At 37.6% G+C, this 19,714-nt stretch overlaps 1 long non-coding RNA gene across 1 annotated transcript in view; it reads right to left on the bottom strand.

The window, feature by feature from the left end:
- Positions 1 to 244: 244 nt before the first annotated feature.
- The window catches only part of LOC129058482 (uncharacterized), a 37,971-nt gene continuing 18,501 nt past the window's right edge, over positions 245 to 19,714 (bottom strand). Inside the window, exon 3 of the long non-coding RNA XR_008523607.2 lies at positions 245 to 578. This is a non-coding gene — a long non-coding RNA (uncharacterized LOC129058482). The remainder of the gene's footprint in view (positions 579 to 19,714) is intronic.

Genomic DNA, 19,714 nt, shown 5'->3' on the forward strand with positions numbered 1-19,714 from the left:
GAATGAGTTACAGTAAATGAGGCAGGAAAGGGAGGAAGAAAGAGGAATAACAAAGATTTAAGAAGAAATTGCTAGGGGGAAAAGATGTGTAAAGGAGAAGAGGTTACAGAAATGGGTACATTTGAGGAACTCCATAGAAGGAGAAAAACAAGAGATGAAAAGCAATGGAGAATAATTGAAAATTTTTTATTTAAATTTTTTTTTCATACAACACATAAAGTAAACACATTGTAAGTGGGTAACATTATCAGCCTGGGTAACCATGGGAATTGGGAGCATAGCTTAGTTTTGCATGTCTTTGAGCTTTATTTAAAGGTTTCGGCTGGGCACGGTGACTCACACCTGTAATCCCAGCACTCTGGGAGGCCGAGGTATGCGGATCACCTGAGGTCAGGAGTTCGAGACCAGCCTGACCAACATGGAGAAACCCTGTCTCTACTAAAAATACAAAAAAATTTAGCCAGGTGTGGTGGTGCATGCCTGTAATCCCAGCTACTCAGGAGGCTGAGGCAGGAAAATTGCTTGAACTTGGGAGGTGGAGGTTGCAGTGAGCCGAGATCGCACCATTGCACTCTAGCCTGGGCAACAAAAGCAAAAAAACTCCGTCTCAAAAAAAAAACAAAACAAAAAAAAGGTTTGTATAGATAAACATTTTGCTTATATATAGTTAGTTTGTTCTCATTACTATGTAATATACAGTTGTGTGAATATGCCACAATGTTTTCATCAAGTCTATAGTTGGAAATTTACTTAGTTTCTAGTTTTTAGCTATTATGAGTACAGCTATCATACACATTCTAGTATATACCCTTTGGTTGAACACGTGCAGTTCTGTTGGGCATACCTCTAGGAATGGATTTGCTGGATCAGAGTCTATGTTTGATTGTAGAATTGCAGGAAAGTAACTGATATGGTTTGGAGGTGTGTCCCCTCCATTCATGTTGAAAGATAATCCTGAAATTTAGAGTTGGGCCTGGTGGGAGTTACTGCATCATGAAAGAAGATCCCTCATAAATAGCTTAGCATCATCCACTTGTTGATGAGTGAATTCTTGCTCTGGTAGTTCACATGAGATCTCGTTGTTTAAAAGAGTGTGGCACCTCCCCACCACATTGCCATGTGACACACTGGCTCCTGCTTTACCTTCTGCCATGATTGGAAGCTCTCTGAGGCCCTCACCAGAAGCCAAACAGATGCCAGTGCCATGCTTCCTGTTCAGCCTGTAAAACCATGAACCTCTTTTATTTTTAAATTACCCAGCCTCAGGTATATCTTTATAGCAATACAAAGGCAAGCTAACACAGAAAATTGGTACTGAGGAATAGGGTGTTGCTATAAAGATATCTGAAAATATGGAAGTGGCTTTGGAAGCAGTTAATGGGCAGGGGTTGGAAGAATTTGGAGGGCTCAGAAGAAGACAGGAAGTCAAAGGAAGACTTGTTAAGTGGTTGTGACTAAAACACTGACAGAGATATGGACAGTGAAGTCCAGGCTGATGAGGCCTCAGATGGACATAAGAAAGTTATTAGAAACTGCAGCAAAGGTCATTCTGGTTATGCTGCAGCAACAACAACAACAACAACGAAAAATTGACTGCATTGTGTCCATTCTTTAGGGAATTATGGAAGTTTGAATTTAAGAGTGATAATTTAGGGTATCTGGCAGAAGAAACTTCTAAGCAGTAAAGCATTCAGGATGTGGCTTAGCTGCTTCTAATATCTTATAAACTATTTTCAGATGCAGAGAAAATAAATGACTTAAAGCTGGAACTTATATTTAAAATAAAAGCAGAGCATAAAAGTTTGAAAAATTCACAGTCTGCCTCTGTGGTAAAGAATCCAAGCAGGCTGTGGAACAACCAGTTGCTAAAACAATTAGAATTATTAAAAGGGAGCCAAGTGTTAATATTTAAGACAATGGGAAAAAGACCTCAAAGGCATTTCAGGAATCTTTCAGGCAGCCCCTCCCGTCACAAGCCCAGAGGCCTAAGAGAAAAGACTGGTTTCACAGGCCAGGAACAGGGCAACACCTCTCTGCTCAGACTCGGGACACTGCCCTTTACATCCCCAGCCCCTCTGGCTCCAGCCATGGCCCATAGGGCCCCAGAGACAGGTTTGAGATATCTCTCTGGAGATTGCAAGCTTCCATAAACCTTGGTGGCTTTCACATAGTGTCAAGTTTGCTGGCACACAGAATACAAGGATAAAGGAGGCTTGGCAGTTTCCACCTAGATTCTGGAGAATGTCTGGAAAAGCCTAGGTGCCCAAGCAGAAGCCAGCTGCAGGGGCAGAACCCCACAGAGAAACTCTACTAAGGCAATGTATTAGTCCGTTTTCACGCTGCTATGAAAAAATACCCAAGACTGAGTAATTTATAAAGGAAAGAGGTCTAATTGACTCACAGTTCTGCAGGGCTTAGGAGGCCTCAGGAAACCCAAAATCATGGCAGAAGAGGAAGCAAACACACCTTTCTTGATATGGCAGCAGGAAGGAGAAGTTCGGAGCAAAGTGGGGGAAAAGCCCCTTATAAAACCATCAGATCTTGTGAGAACTCACTCACTATTACGAGAACAGCATGGAGGTGACTGCCTCCATGATTCAATTACCTTCCACTGGGTCCCTCCCGTGACACGTGGGGATTATGGGGACTATAATTCAAGATGAGATTTGGGTGGGGATTCAGACAAACCATACCATTCCACCCCTAGCCCCTGCTAAATCTCATGTCCTCACATTACAAAACACCATCATGCCTTCCCAACAGTACCCCAAACTTTTAACTTATTCCAGCATTAACACAAATATCCAAGTCCAATCATCTCATCTAAGACAAGGCAAGCCCTTCCATCTGTGAGCCTGTAAAGTCAAAAGCAAATCAATTACTTCCTAGATATAATGGAAATACAGGCATTGGGTAAATGTACCTGTTGCAAAGAGGAGAAATTGGCCAAAACAAAGGGGCTACAGGCCCTATACAAGTCTGAAATCCAACAGGGAAGTTATTAAATCTTAAAGTTCCAAGTGATCTCCTTTGACTTCATGTCTTGCATCCAGGTCAAGCTGATGCAAGATGTGGGCTCCCACAGCCTTGCACAGCTCTGACCCTGTGGCTTTGCAGGGTACAGCCCCTACTCCCAGCTGCTTTCACAGGCTGGCATTGAGTATCTGTGGCTTTTCCAGGTGCACAGTGCAAGCTTTTGGTTGATCTATCATTCTGTGGTCTGGAGGATGGTGGCCCTCTTCTCACAGCTCCACCAGGTAGTGTCCCGCTGGGTACTCTGTGTGGGGGTGCCAGCCCTACAATTCCCTTTTGCATTGCCCTAGCAGAGCTTCTCCGTGAGGGCTTTGCCCCTGAAACAAATTTCTGCCTGAACATCCAGGCATTTCTGTACATCCTGTGAAATCTAGGTGGAGGTTCCCAAACCTCAATTCTGGACTTCTGTGCACCTGCACATCCAACATCATGTGTAAGCCACCAAGGCTTGGGGCTTGCACCCTCTGAAGCAATGGCCCGAGCTATACCTTGGCGCCTTTTAGCCATGGCTGGAGCTGAAGCAGCTAGGATGCAGGGCACCATGTGCTAAGGCTGCATAGAGACCTGGAGGCCTAGCCCAGGAAACCATTTATCCCTTCTTGGTCTCCAGGACTGTGATGGCAGGGGCTGCCTTGAAGGTCTCTTACATGTCCTGGAGACATTTTCCCCATTGTCTTGAGGATTAACATTTGGCTCCATGTTACTTATGTAAATTTCTGCAGCTGGCTTGAATTTTTCCCTAGAAATTTTTTTTTTTTTCACACTGCATCATCAGGCTGCAAATTTCTCAAACTTTTTTTGCTGTGCTTCCTCTTGAATGCTTTGCCGCTTAGAAATTTCTTCTGCCAGATACCCTAAATCATCTCTCTCAAGTTCAAAGTTCCACAGATCTCTAGGGCAGGGGCAAAATATCACCAGTCTCTTTGCATAGTAAAACTTTAATCCAGTTCCCAAGAAGTTCCTCATGTCCATCTGGTACCACCTTAGCCTGAACTTTATTGTCCATATCACTGTCCGCATTTTGGTCAAAGCCATTTAACAACTCTCTAGGAAGTTCTAAACTTTCCCATTTTTTCCTATCTTCTTCTAAGCCCTCCAAACTGTTCCAACTTCTGCCTGTTACCCAGCTCCAAAATTGCTTCCATATTTTAAGGTATCCTCCTAGTAATGCCCCAGTCCCAGTACCAATTTACTGTATTAGTCCATTTTTATTCTTCGTAGTCATTCTGCTACAAAGAAATACTTGAGACTGGGTAATTTGTAAAGGAAATATGTTTAATTGATTCACAGTTCTGCAGGGCTGGGGAGGCCTCAGGAAACTTACAATCATGGTGGAAGGGGAAGCAAACATGTCCTCCTTCACATGGCAGCAGCAAGGAGAAGTGCAGAGTGAAGGGCCAGGGGATGGGCCCCTTATAAAAGCCCTTATAAAAGCATCAGATCTTGTGAGAAACTCACTCACTATCATGAGAACAGCATGGAGGGAACCATGGTCCCTCCCACAAAACATGGAGATTGTGGGAATTACAATTCAAGATGAGATTTGGGTGGCGACACAGCCAAACCATATCAGGCAGTGTGGAAGCAAAATGTGGGGTTGGTGCCTCTATATAGTCTCCACTGGGACACTGCCTAGTGGAACTGTGAAAACAGGGCCACCATCCTCCAGGCCCCAGAATGTTAGATCCACTGGCAGCTTGCAGCCTGCACTGAGAAAAGCCACAGGCACTCAGCTCTAACCCAAAAGAATAGCTAAAGGGCTGCACCCTGAAAAGTCACCATGGTGGAGCTGCCCAAGGCCTCGAGAACCCACCTCTTACACTAGATATGGGACACGGAGTCAAGGATTATTCTGGAGGTTTAAAATTTAGTTCCTGCCCTGCTGAGTTTCAGACTTGTTTGGGGCCTATAGCTCCTTTCTCTTGGCTGATTTCTCCTTTTTGGAATGGGAATGTTTACCCACTGTCTTTACCACCATTTTATCTTGGAAGTTAAATACATTCTTTTAAAAAATATATTATTTTCAGGCTCATAGGTGGAAGGAACTTGACTTATGTCTCAAATAAGACTTTGGACTTTGGACTTGGGGTTGGAATCAGTTAAGACTTTGGGAGGCTATTGAGAAGGGGTGATTGTAGTTTTCAGTGTGAGAAGGACATAAGTTTTGGGGGACCAGGGACAGAATGATATGGTTTGGTTGTGTGTCCCATTCAAATCTCATGTTAAAATCTAGTTCCCAGTGTTGGAGCTGGGGCCTGGTAGGAGTTATTGGATCATGGGTGTGAACCCTTCATGAATAACTTAGTGCCATCCCCTTGGTAATGAGTGTGTTCTCGCCCTGAAAGTTCACATGGGATCTGTTTTTATGAAAGAGTGTGGCACCTCCCCTATTCTCTCTCTTGCTTCCACTTTCACCATGTGATACACCAGCTCCTGCATGTCCTTCTGTCATGGATTGTAAGCTCTTTGAGGCTCTCATCAGAAGGTGAGCAGATGCCAATGCCATGCTTCCTGTATAGCCTCCAGAACCAGCCAATTAAACCTCTTTTCTTTATAAATTACCCAGCCTCCAATATTTCTTTATAGTAACGTAAAAACAATGAACATACAAACCAATTATATTAGCTTTTTTAAAATGATACTTTTTACAATGGAAAGAATGGGTTAAAGAATAGTGAGAGTAATCTTAGTGAGAATTGATAAGGGTTTGAACCAATCCATGTCAGTGAGATAGGAACTACAACATGAATTTGAGAGCTGTTTAGGAGGAAAATACTTGGACTTGATGGCTTAATTAGACATGAAGTGAGGTCAGGATGACTTCCAGGTGTTTAGCTAAGTGGTTATTGGTGTCATTCATAGAGATAGAGGCTTTGGAATCTCATTAAACGAGCATAAATATGCTTCAAGGATGGTGTTATTTATCTTGGAGATGAGGAAATAGAGACTGACAAAAATAATGGCTAATAAGTGGCTTATTTCCTCCAAGATGTTTTACCAATTCCTTACATAGCCAGAATAATTTTCAGATTCATTTATCAGTTGTCATGCATTATAGTAATTATATTCATTGTTACTCACAGAGGGCTATCATTTATTTATAATTTATATGGATTTAGGCTAGTTATGTAAGGTCTGAGAGACAGTCCCTTCACATGTAACACAAAGATAGTAATATTCATCTTTCGTAATTCAATAAAATAAGATATATAAAGCGTCTGTTAGTACCTGAAACATAGTAATTTCAAATGATAGACATTATTTATATAACATTTAGTTATTACATATTAATGCCTCTAACACTTATATTCTCAAATAAAGAAGAGAAGTCATCTTTCTGTTGTCCCCTCCTCAGCAATGTGCCCTAAAAACTGAGCATTTGAGTGTTAAGTAAAAACTGACATCATATTTAGCAGCTTTAAACAAGACTCAACCATTTCTACAAATGTAGCCTCTTATATAAAACAAGAATATATGCACTGATGTCCTATTCAATTCTGTGTTTTGCCATTTCTATTCAATTTTAATGATTTCATCAGTTATTTTTATATTATCCCATTTGTATTGCTATCTACCAATTTGTATCATCTATCTAGTTTTATTGTTATTTTCAGATTATATAAGATCCTGTGTACTTAATACATTAATACATATTAATACTAACAAATTATTATTTTTATTCACCATTTTTCAATATGCTGCCATACTGTGATAAAGAGACAGCTTTTTATTTAACGAAGCTTATGTTCATAATAGGCACTTTCATATTACAAAGAAATTTTCATAGTTTTTCTCAGTTTTGTTTAAAATAGATGAATAATTTTTTTTTTCCAATGGAAATGGAACTAACACAGTTCTATGATGTATAATTTGCAAAGAACAGTGCTGTAAAACATGAAATGTAGATTGATCTCATGTCTTGGGAAGAACGTTAATGGAACTAATGCATGTTGCTTCATGAACTAATGAATTAAGGTTACAGAGTTGCTCTATACCTAGAGGAAGACAGATTGTTTAGGTTACAAAGTTCACAATAAAAAACCAACCGAGTGTCTACTTTCTGTGAATCAGGGCAGACTAGATGTACTGAATGAGAATAAATCTTCCACTAATTCATGAAATTTTGCTTCTTCACCCATAACCAGTAGCAAACATTGGCATGGTTATTGTTGAGATTCTGCCCTGGGGCATTGATTCAGGAAGTCTGCAGGTTTTCTGAAAGGTTTACAAAGTTTCCACCAAGTTTACTGAACTTCATTGAATCTATGCACCCTGTCTAGCTTTTCCCAGGCAGTTCTTGGTTCCTCATCTTCGTGGCCTAAGGATACACCAGCTTCTGCTGCCCACATTAACTTTATAACAATCTATTTCCACAGAAAGTCTAGCCAGAGGGATTAACAAGGAGAGACAATATTTATTCAATTTCTTTCAAGTCTGCTGCCTAATTTCTTGCCAACTGGATGGTTTTGGGTGTTTGGCATGTGGGTTAATGTGAAGGGACAAAGCAGGAATCCCAATCCAGTCATGTATTTATAATTCCTGAGAAAAGGGTTTCCTGACCTGGTTGCAGAGAACTCCCTAAAGAGTTTTAAAATATTATTGCTGGCAAGACCCCACCAGCCAATTAAGTCAGAATCTCTGAGGGTATATTCTGGGCACTGAGAATTCTTCAGTTCTCAAGATGATTCTAATTTGCAGCCAAGGTTGAGCATAATGGCTTTAGTTATTTAAGATGATTTTAGAGACCCTGCAAGGCCCCTTAGAGATCATCTGATCCAATATGTGTAACAGATTAAAGTAGCTTTGGTTAACATGGAGAAGGGGGTTTCTGATTTTTGTCCTTGTACATGAATCAAGGGGAGGACTATTCTGATTATTGAGTGAAAGTGATTTAATTCCACATGTGTTATTACCAAAGTGAGACTATAAATCACAAAATGTAGTGGTCTGTCTAAAGTTACACAGCCTGTAAAAGACCAGTCATGCCTCCTGACTTCAGTTCTGGTGTTTCATTTTTACATATTGCTTTGGCCATGTCAAAATTAATCAAGTGGTACTTACCACTTAAAATAGCTTCTAACATTATAACTATGAGGAATTTGAAAGCATCACGTTCAAACCATTTGCAAACCAGCACTATTTTCATTGCATGTTTTTCACACATAATATTTGATATTTCTTTTCTGCCTTTATTCCAAGATCTAGGACTCTAGATTTTAACTAACTTGAATGGCATGTTGTAACGTCTAATCTAATGGAGATTTCTACCACCTTGTTTTTACAGGCTTAATGTAGAAATTTCTTAAAAGATCATATGTACCCATGAATGTTCTTTTTCCAGCAAGATGGAAGAAGCCAAAGACTCTCTGGTCATTGCAGAAGGAAGAATGAGAGCCCAAGCCTGAGGAAGATAAAATGTGATGATGGGGCTGAATATGAATTAAGGCAGCTGCCAGTGGTTCTGTAATGAGCAAACTGATTATTTTTTTATGTAGCCTCTATTCACATTTTTATGTTTGATTTTGTCCTTTGATTGTAATGACAGGTTGTGGTTACACATTATTAAAGATGAATACTAAAGAAGCGACTAAATAAAAAGGCAAGAAATTGAGCATGATTGGTGTCATCCCAGCAGGGAAGCAGATGAGGAAAGGCAGAAGATAAAGTCTTTTTTATGTCTCTGCTACTGTGTGCTCCTCACCTACACATGTTGGAATAAACTTAGAATATTTCCTTTATTCAATGCTATTGTTGTGCTATTTTTCCAATGATCAGAATCTGTGGATGGTGAAGGGAATGTTCAAATCCGCAATCCTTCCAACAAGTAAAGCCAGTAATTTCACTTATTAACGTATATATCCTAGGGAAATTTTCCCCATGGCAAGAAGAAACAGTATGAGTATGTTTGCTATAGTTTAAATGTCCTCTCCCAAACTCAAGCTATTGAGAATATTCATTTGTAGATAATACCTACTATCTTGGCATGTTGTACCACTTGTTACTTCATTTCTGAAGTTCTTCTCTCAAACCCTTTATTTCTTTCCAGAAACACAGCCACCACTGAATCTCTTAGGAGAAGAAGCTAATCAGTTTTTATGACTTGGAAATACTGTATGTATCAGGGCTGATTTTTGGGAAACCTTTAGAAATATTCAGGAATTGGTGATTTCAGCCTAAACTTTAGACATGGATACATTATCTAAGGCTTTTTAACTGATTTGCTCTCAAATTTGGGGCATGTTCTTGTCTTTGGGATGCCTATATTTTGCATATATTAAGGAGAAACATTTGCCAGTGGACATCAAGAACCACATATCAGAATGTTTGTATCAGTGGTGTTTGTAATAGCAAGAATGGAGAACAATTCAACAGTCCTTTGAAAGAATGATTAAACTGAGATAAATGTAAACACTGGCATACTATACAGTAGTGACAATGAATAAACTATAGCTAATCACATTCATCTTGGTAAAAAAGTCCTGTAATGCAAAGTGCTGATGAGTTAGCATGACCTCATAGTATCACTAGTGGAAATATAAATTTATGTGACCACGTTGGAAAATAATTTATGATTATCAGGTTTGTTGAAAATACAATAAACATTTGTGGAGTGTTTGCTCTATATTCGTTATTTTCCTAAATGCGCAAATGCAAAATCACTTTATCCTAATAATTGTGAGGTAAATACTACCATTTTCATTATTTATATATGAGGAAACTGACAAAGAGAGGTTGGGTAACTCAGCCAAAATCAAAAAATCTATTCATGGTACAAACAACATTGAACCCAAGCAGTCTGGCTTCAGAGTTTGTCCCTTTATAAGGGACCATTATATTATGCTGTCCCTTCCAACAAGTAAAGCCAGTAATTTCACTTATTGACATATATCATAGAGAAATTTTCCCCATGGCAAAAAGAAACAGTATGAATATGTTTGCTATAGGCTAAATGTCCTCTCCCAAACTCATGTTGAAATTTAATTATCATTGTGATGGTATTAAGAGGTGGAATCATTAAGAGGTGATTAGATCATGGGAGCTTTGCCTTCATGAATGGGTTAATGTTGTTATCATTGAAGTGGGTTTATAATCATGATGGGGGTTGCTATAAAATTGAGTTCAGGGCTGGGCGCGGTGGCTCACACCTGTAATCCCAGCACTTTGGGAGGCCGAGGCGGGTTGATTGCCTGAGGTCGGGAGTTCGAGACCAGCCTGACCAACATAGAAAAACCTGTCTTCACTAAAAATACAAAATTAGCTGGGCGTGGTGGTGCATGTCTGTAATCCCAGCTACTCGGGAGGCTGAGGCAGGAGAATCACTTGAACCTGGTAGTTGTAGTGAGCTGAGATCGCACCATTGCACTCCAGACTGGGCAACAAGAGCGAAACTCCATCTCAAAAAAAAAAAAAAAAATCGAGTTCATCCCTCTGTCTCTCGCTCTTGCCCTCACTCGCCCTTTTACCTTCTGCCATGGGATAATGAGGTATGATGGCCTTTGCCAGATACCTACACCTTGATATTGAAATTTCCAGCCTCCAGGACAGTGAGAAATAAATTTATTTTCTTGCTACAATATCCAGTCTGTAATATTCTATTATAGCAGCTCAAAATGCATTAAGACAATCTTCTTAGCAATTATGCTGTTAGTGAAAAAATAAAAAACAAATGACTTAAAAATCCATTATATCATAATGGATAAATAATCAAGATATAGTCATATAGAATAATATTACACAACAGTGAAAATGAACTGACTCTACCACGCAAATTCACACCAAAATAATCTTTTAAGTGATAAAAGCAAGGGACAGAGGTCACATATCATATATAAATATATATGTCTAAATACATGTAAAACTAATAATATGTACTTACATGTGAGTTAAGACTATAAAGTTTACTCATCACAATACCACAAAAAAGGACAATAGCCATTACAAAAGTTGTACTTCACTTTAATTTTTTAAAATGCAAAATGAAATACACTGAGTGACATGATTTTTTTCCTTATTGAATTGAGGAAAATGTTGCATGTTTGCAAAGTACAACTTTTCATGAGACAGTTTAAAAGTATATATAAAGTCTTTTTCATAGATTTTTAAAAGATAATTTTTTGTAAAAATTTTGTGCAAGAAAATAATCAGAGATGGGCCAAAAATTCTGTGAAATTAGTTTTATTTATCACAATAAAAACTTGAAAATAAAGTTTTCCTGTTATAACAAAATATCACAATCTGAGTGGCTTAAAAATACAAATTAATTTTCTCACAGTTCTGTAAGCCAGAAGTCTAAGAGGAAGGTGTCAGCAGGCCTGCTTTCTACTGAGGCATTTCTCCTCATCTTTCAGATGGCTGCTGTCTTGCAGTGTCCTCACATGGTTAGCCCTGTGTGTTGTCTCTGTCCTAATCTCTTCTTCTAAGAATATCAGTCATATTGGATTCAAGACTCACCCTAACAGTCTCATTTTAACTTAATTATTTCTTTAAAAGCCCTATCCCCAAATACTGTCACATTCTATGGTATTAGGGGTTAGGGCTTCAACCTAAAAATTTTGGGGAGTATACCCTTCAGTTCATAACATTAAGCAAATATTAAATGATCCAAAATAAACTGATATAAAATAATCTAACATAATATAGTTAATAAAAATTAGAGGCTTCTTCAATGACATTAAACGATGCACATAATATGTTGTGAAAGAATAAATTTAGAAAACATAAATATGTATTTCAACTTTGTTAAACAAAACCTATATAGGAAAAAAAAGATTAATATTAGTCATGTCTAAGTTTTGACTTAGGCAGATTTGACTTCCCATTCAAATGGTAGCATTTTGATCTTTTTTTCTCATGTATATACCAGGTTATCTAGGATGAATATTATTTTTATAATAAGAATTATTTTTATAATAAGAAGAGTTTTTAATTTACTACATGGAGAAGATAACACATCAAGAACAAGCATTAATATATTAAGAGCAACATGGTTAAGTTTATTCATGCATTAATTCAGCTAGGATTTACTGATTGCTTACTCTATGCCTGGCAGTGGGGATGGGTAGGAGGATTAGGAGGAAAAGTTCTCATTTCTTTTTATGTAAATGTTTATGCATTTACATATCTGTGACTTAAGTTTGTCAATTTGTGACTAAGAATGCAACTCAAACTTTGTGATTTTAAAATATGTTCCCAGGGCAAATTCTATCATACACCTAAAACACAGGAGATAGACATATAGGTGGACACAGAAAAGAGAAAATGAGGCACATGACAATTTTCTTTAAATATCTGAAAGGATAGAAATGTAGAAGAGCGTGTGACTAGAAGGCTAATTTTTAAAAATAAAATTAAGAATAAATGGATAGATATTTCAAGAGTTTGATTACAAATATGGAAAAAAAATTTTAACAAAATAATATTGTAAAAGTATCAAAGTACCTGGGAGGTAGTGGGCTTACTGTAATGAAAGTACTAAAGCTTAGTCTACATCATCACTGTCTAATAGAACGTTCTGTGATGGTGGAAGTAATTTATTTCTGTGCTATGCAATATGGACTCTGATAGCCACATGTAGCTTATGAGAACTTGAAATGTGGCTAGTACAACTGAAGAAGTGAAGTTTAATTTTACCTAATTTTTATAAATTTAAATTTAAATTTAAATGATGGTTTTCGTATTGTACAATGCAGGTCTAGCAGACCTCTTGGGAAGAGTGGAACAGATTTGAGTGGCCAATGAATAACACTGCTGGAGTATATGACTTTTTAAAGTCTCTTCTAGCTTAAGATTGTATGATTCTTTAAACTTGAGGTTATGAGATCATATTTCCTCTATGAGGAATAAGGGACAGACATCTAGGGGGAAAAGACTGATGAATATGCTATGGATTGTCTGAAGTACTTTAAAGACATGTTTGCCAAATTTGAAGGAGTGGTAGAGAACAGATATTCAACAAAATATGAATAATCAGAGGCTATGGAATATTCACATTGTTCTATTTCAGCTAAAGGTAACAGAGAACAAACATGTTTGAAATATAATATCAGTATAACTACAGTTATAGATCACTTACAAAAGTCCTAAATTTATAAATTAGAACAATGAGACCTAGAAAGTTTGAGAAACAGGACTGTTGTCTACTAGGCTCACATATAAACTTTTAGGCATCTCCTGAATTTAGGAGTAGCATTTCAACAATGCCAAGTTAAAAAATAAGGTATGTTAGTGTGGACACTGTAACACTGGTCTGCTCAGTCCAGTCTGCATTCCACCTTGCCTTCTGTAAATGATGAACACACCAATAGACATGACCAGGAATGCCAAAGACCTAAAGTTCATTAGCTGCATGTACATATTAGAGACAAAGCTTGAAATCCCAATTGAGTTGAAAGAAATTGTACTTAATACGTGACTTGTGAAAGAATGAGCAACATTTGATGGTTTCTATAAAACACTCATCAGGCTGAGTAAACAGTGACCGATATCTTATGACAAATATGTTATCTATAATAAGCAAGACTTTGAAGAAAGGACTGCAACTTCAAAACGAGTTTCCTGGTTTACAACAAGCATTAATGTCAGGAAAGTCAATTAAGAGGTGACCTCCAATAGCAAGCCTTTGTCATTCAGGTTTAGGCAACATTCTTTGTCAGTCTCAATGTACGTAACACTAACTGTTGACCTTTTGCTTTGCATTGAAAGGTCATTAGGATAAGTTAAGCCTCCTAAGTGTTCACTACTTTTGAACCTGTGGCTCACAACATTCCATTAAAGGGGTTATCAAAGGGTGGTGAGAAGAAAAAGGAAAATGTCACTATGAACTTTTTAATCTATAAACTACATTAAGCAGTTCAAATTGTCATCTGTAATTCAGTTGTATAATTAGAAATACTTTCCTTTCAGCTTAATCCAAATGCCACATCTCATTGTGATACTAACAGTATGTTGTCTTCACCAATGTATGGCTGTGTTTATTTCTATACTTAAATGTTTAGAAGCAAAATTTCCTGTTTCTCTAAGCTCTAAGTTTCCTTTTTTAGTAACTCTTCCATATCAAAGACATCTCACAGAACCTCTCAAACTGAACTGCTGTGGCAAAAAAAAAAGTAGCAGGATGTAATAAAGTGGTTTCAAAAAACACTGGCATGTATGTGAGAAAAATTCATTTTAATCCTGGGGTATGTTTTGGAACCATGTACAAGAACCATTGAAGAATAGATATTTTATGTATGTGAAGTTGTTCCTAACTAAGTAGACTTTGTTATAGCAGCCAAAATTGTCTAAGTCACCCTCTGTCAGAGAGGTGAAAGACCTATACAAAGAGAACTATAAAACACTGCTTAAAGAAATAATAGGTGACACAAATGGAAAAACGTTCTGTGCTCAAGGATTGAAGAATCAGTATTGTTAAAATGACCATACTGCCCAAAGCAATCTACAAATTCAACCATATTCCTATCAAGCTATCAATAGCATTTTTCACAGAACTAGAAAACACTATTCTAAATTAATATGGACCCAAAAAAGAGCCCACATAGCCAAAGCAGTCCTAAGCAAAAAGAACAAAGCCAGAGCCTCACATGACACAACTTCAAACTATACTATAAGGCTACAGTAAACAAAACACATGGTATTGGCACAAAAACAGACACATAGACCAATGGAACAGAATAGAGAACTCAGAAATGAAGCTGCACACCTACATCCATCTGATCGTTGTCCCAGCTGCTCAGGAGGCTGAGGCGGGAAGATCACTTGAACCTGGGAGGTCGAGATTGAGGTGAGCCAAGATCATGTCAGTGCACTCCAGCCTGGACACCAGGCCAAAAACAAATAACCCCATTAAAAAATCAGCAAAAGACATGAACAGATACTTCTCAAAAGAAGCCAACAAACTTGAAAAAATGTTCAATGTCACTAATCATGAGAGAAATGTGAATCAAAACCCAATGGGATATCACATCAGTAAAAATGACCATTATTAGAAAGTTAAAACAACAGATACTGGCACAACTGTGGAGAAAAGGGAACACTTATACACTGTTAGTAGGAATGTTAATTAGTTCAGTCACTGTATAAAGCAGTTTGGAGATTTCTCAAGGAAATTAAAACAGAACTACCATTCAATACAGTAATCCCATTAATGTGTATATATCCAAATGAAAATAAATTATTCTACCAAAAAGATACATACACTAATATCTTCATTGCAAGACTATTCACTATAGCAAAGACATGGAATCAACCCAGGTACCTATCAACGATGAATTAGATAGAGACTAGATTACATAAGGAAAATGCGGTACATATACACTAAGGAATACTATGCAGCTACTCAAAAGAATGAAATCATGTTCTTTGCATGTATGCAGCTGAAGGCCATTATCCTAAGCAAATGAATGCAGGAATAGAAAACCAAACAACACGTTCTTACAAGTGAGAGCTAAACATTGAGTACTTATGGATGAAAAGATGGCAACAGTAGACACTGGGGACTGCTGGAAGAGTGGAGGGGACAGGGGTTGAAAAACTATTGAGTACTATGCTCAATTTTTGAGTGACAAGTTCAATTATATCCCAAACCTCAGCATCACACTAAATACTCATGTAAAAATCCTCACATGTACCCCCAACTCTAAAACAAACGTTGACATTATTGAAAAATAAAAAAATAAGACTGGGATCATGTCTGTAATCTCAGCACTTTGGGAGGCTGAGTGGGTGGATCTCTTGGGTCCATGAATTTAAGACAAGCCTGGGCAACATGGTGAAATCCCATCTCTATAAAAATATTCAAACAAAACAAAAAAGCAACACATGGTGGCACGTGCCCTGCAGTTCCAGCTACTCGGAAAGCTGAGGTGGGAGGATCACTTGATCCCAGGAGGTAAAAGCTGCAGTGAGCTGAGATTGCACCACTCCACTCCAGCCTGGGTAGGCAGGGAGAGACACTGTCTCACACACAAAAAAATAATAAAAATAAAATAAATAAATAATTTTTTTAAAAAGTGTGTTGCTACACACATCTATTACTATAAACAAAATTTTGAACAAGAGGATTATTTAAAATCCTGGATAGGCAATAGCATCAAGAACAGTATTTGATTTTACAGGTATGACATTCTTAAACTCTGTATTCCTAGGTTTACAAGATGCAGCTTCACAAGAATTATCTAAACCAAAGACTGTGGCTTGGCCTTTTTATAGAAACATGTAATTTTCCTGAAAGCTACTATGTTATGAATTATATAGAGTAATAAGTATAGGCCTTTGATAACATGTTATCTTATTTTGGGCTCTAATTTGTACAGTAGTGATTATAGTTCCAAAAAGTGTTCTCTCAGTGTGAAGATACATACCATATTCAACTGCATTACTGAGAAGGTATCCTTTTAAAATTTATCTTAAAATATTCCTACTGTTTACTAAAATAATGTAGTGAAGTGGTAGGAATATCCTATATAAGTGTGAAGATAAAATGTATTCCTTCTATATTTCTGAAATTTGCTAGATGTTAGGATTAGGTGGTTATAGAAGTTACAGAGATGGATCACTACAGAAATCTAGTGTTTTCTTTTTTGTCACTAAATGGATGCTGCTGCAGGCAGTTAGCGTGTTTCTTAGCTCACCAAAATGCCGGTGATTTTTATACATATTCTGTGGGCTGATTCACAGTTCTGACCCTGCTTTTTGAAAAGATGTAATTTCCAGCAGGTTTTTTGAGAAGGTCATACACATATTGTCTTGATGTCATGTGGAAAGCACTGGCTCATCACAAGAGCTCTGTGGCTTTTAATGAGTTTTGCCATCAGACAGGTATTTGAATATTGTTCAGTAGCCTTGTGTCTCATTATTATATTTTGCTTCAAACTTGAATTAAAGGAGAGATGCAAGCAAAATCCTGGCAAAGCAATCGATATTTACTTTGTGCATAAACCCTTGCAGCAGATCAACCTTGAAAAAGATCTGTTTTCTAGTAATATCTAATTGGACCCCTACAGATATCAAGCATAGGTCTCTTTAACTAGGCAATCCCAGCATAAATGGAGTGGTTACCGACACTAAATTGGTCTATTTATCCTGGAATGAGAGAGGAATTGCAGTCAGCAGGAGGGAGGGTAGTTTCTGAGTCATATGCTCTTGCATAGAAGGAGAGACGGGAGGTGTTGTTAAAATTAATTTGCTACTCAGGCATTTTAGAAAATATACTTGCCTAGCCTCCAGGATTTAGAGGTATCCGAAGCTGCTGGCAAGTAGGCTACCTGAGAAAGACGTGTAAAACATGGTAGAAGAAAAATGAACAATATTTCTGTATCCAATTCACTGTGACTTCTCTGTTTTTATTTTTTCTGGTGCCCTTAAAATGATCATGAAATAAAGGGGTGAGAAGATGCTCAATTACTGGAATGCTTGTAATGAAGACAACCATGGCTCAAGCATCTTCTTAGTCACACAATAATGAATACCTCCCTAATTTGATGTGCTTCAAGTAGCTCAGACTGTTGACAGTAGCGAATCTGGTAAAAGAGGAAATGACCTCTGCAGAGCCTATGGAGGGTATATAACAGACCCTCAGTAGAGGAATTCTCACTTTTACCTCCAGCTAGTTCTGCTGCTGCCACCAAAAAAATCTGAGGTTTTTCTCTTCTTCAGATAAGATTATTATTACTACCACTAAAATGAAAGCAGTAACTGCTACTACTGCTTTTAAGAACAGTAGCTGCCATTTATTGAATAGGATCTGTTAGGATCTGTCCTGAAATCCTTGTATGCTCTATTATTAGTCCCCATTATAACTCAGATATATTGCTCATCTCATATTGCAGGTGAAGAAACTGATTTAGAAAGATTAAACACACACAGAAAGTAAATGGTGAACACAGGATCTGTACCTGTCGCTGTAGCCCCCAAATGCAAATTTAGTCATCATTTAGTTAATTAATATGCAAGAAGTGCTTACCAGTGTGAAGAGTTTCATTTTGTAAATCACGTACAGCAAGCCACATGTACAGAGCTCTTTCTCCTGTTCTCTCTGATCTGATCTTGTTTGCTCCTTGACAGGCCATCCCAGTCAGCCCTGCTTGGGGATCACTAGTCACGGATTTATGTGACCACCTCAGTCCCACACTGTTGCTCTTTGTTTTGCTCAATTCATTTTAGTCCCAATTTTTCAGTTTTCTTTTTATAGTTAAGAGCTTTGCTTCACCACTTCCTTCATAACACTAATCACATACCCACTCTTACTTCAATCTCATTTAGTGTCAATTTATTCTTTAAACATGTATTGAATTCTTACTATATGTTGAGGAAACTAATACTAGTATTAATTGGTCTATGATCATAGGAAACGTGGAGGTTAATGAAACTTAGATACAGATAAACGGCTAAATGCAGTTCAAGGTGATGCATAGGATTATAGTGATAGGCAGAGAACAATACATTATAAAACTAGAGTGGAAACATCAGAGGTATCTTCCTAAGGGAAATAGTAACTAAACTGAGTGTTGAACATCAAAAATAAGTTAGTCAAGTGAAGAAACATTTCAAAAAGTAGAAATAGAATGTTTAAAGACGATGTTAAAAGAAAATTTCAATTAATTCCAAATGACTGGAACTTAAGACTGGGAAAGGTAGAGCCTTATGGGACTAGATTGAGGAAGTATTCAGAGAGAAAATCAGGAAGGACCTCGAAGTTTCCCACAAGAAGACTGCATTTTATCCAATGAACAGCCCCTGGGCAATTTTACATACTAATCGAGAAAGGGAGTGAGACGGGCTTGAACTAAGGCATGCTGTAGTTCTGTTTACTGCAGAAAGGAAGTTCAAGAACAGCATCACAACTTGTCTGGGCAGTATTTCCTCACAGCTAATTTAGGCTTCTCTGTACCCCAAACTGGCCAAGAAAGTTAAAATGCTACATTTCTCTAATAATTAGACTTCTTCATACTGAAAATTTCCTTTGAAAAAAATAAGGACATTTTAATATGAAGCAGAAGTTTAGTAGTTACTTTTTGCGTGTCTGTGTGCATGTGTACGTGCTAATTTCTGTGAGACTTGGTCATAATCTTAATCATTCTTGAAAGCAGAGAGTGATGAGTCTGACCTCAGGGAAAAGCTAGGCTGTCTTTCCTGGCATCTTGATATTAGAATAGATTTTAAGATTCTGTCAAGTATACTGAAAGGAGAATCCATCAACGCTGTACATTTATTAAATACCTACTATGTGCCCACAATTTTGCTCTATGCTATGAAATGTAAAAACAAAATTTAGTGTCTCTGTCTTCAAGTTGCTAAAATATAATTGGAGAGAGTAAAAAAAAAAATCCCCATTATTATTAGATAAGATTTTGTGGCAATACAATTTTTTAAAAACTTGGTAATGCAGGCTATGAAAGCAATGGGAGTTCAGAGAAGAAAGATGTCCAAGCAGGATATGCTCGACTAGTAGGTGTGATAGAAGGGGCCTTCCTTTAGCTGGAGGTCCTGGCTGAGTAGCAAGTATGGTTAGTTTACAAAAAGGGAGTAAGATTGGATACTGAGAGTGGAAGGGGCCAGGGTTGAGATACAGAGTATTAAAAATCTTTAACCTTAAGCAAGAAATGTAGGTCTTATTAGGTAAGTTGTGAACAGAATATAATAATGAAGGCTTTTTATTTTTTTAATTTTGCAGTGGTGTATGAAT

Source organism: Pongo abelii, chromosome 2, assembly GCF_028885655.2.
Source record: "Pongo abelii isolate AG06213 chromosome 2, NHGRI_mPonAbe1-v2.0_pri, whole genome shotgun sequence".
In the NCBI taxonomy this organism is placed as follows: domain Eukaryota; kingdom Metazoa; phylum Chordata; class Mammalia; order Primates; family Hominidae; genus Pongo; species Pongo abelii.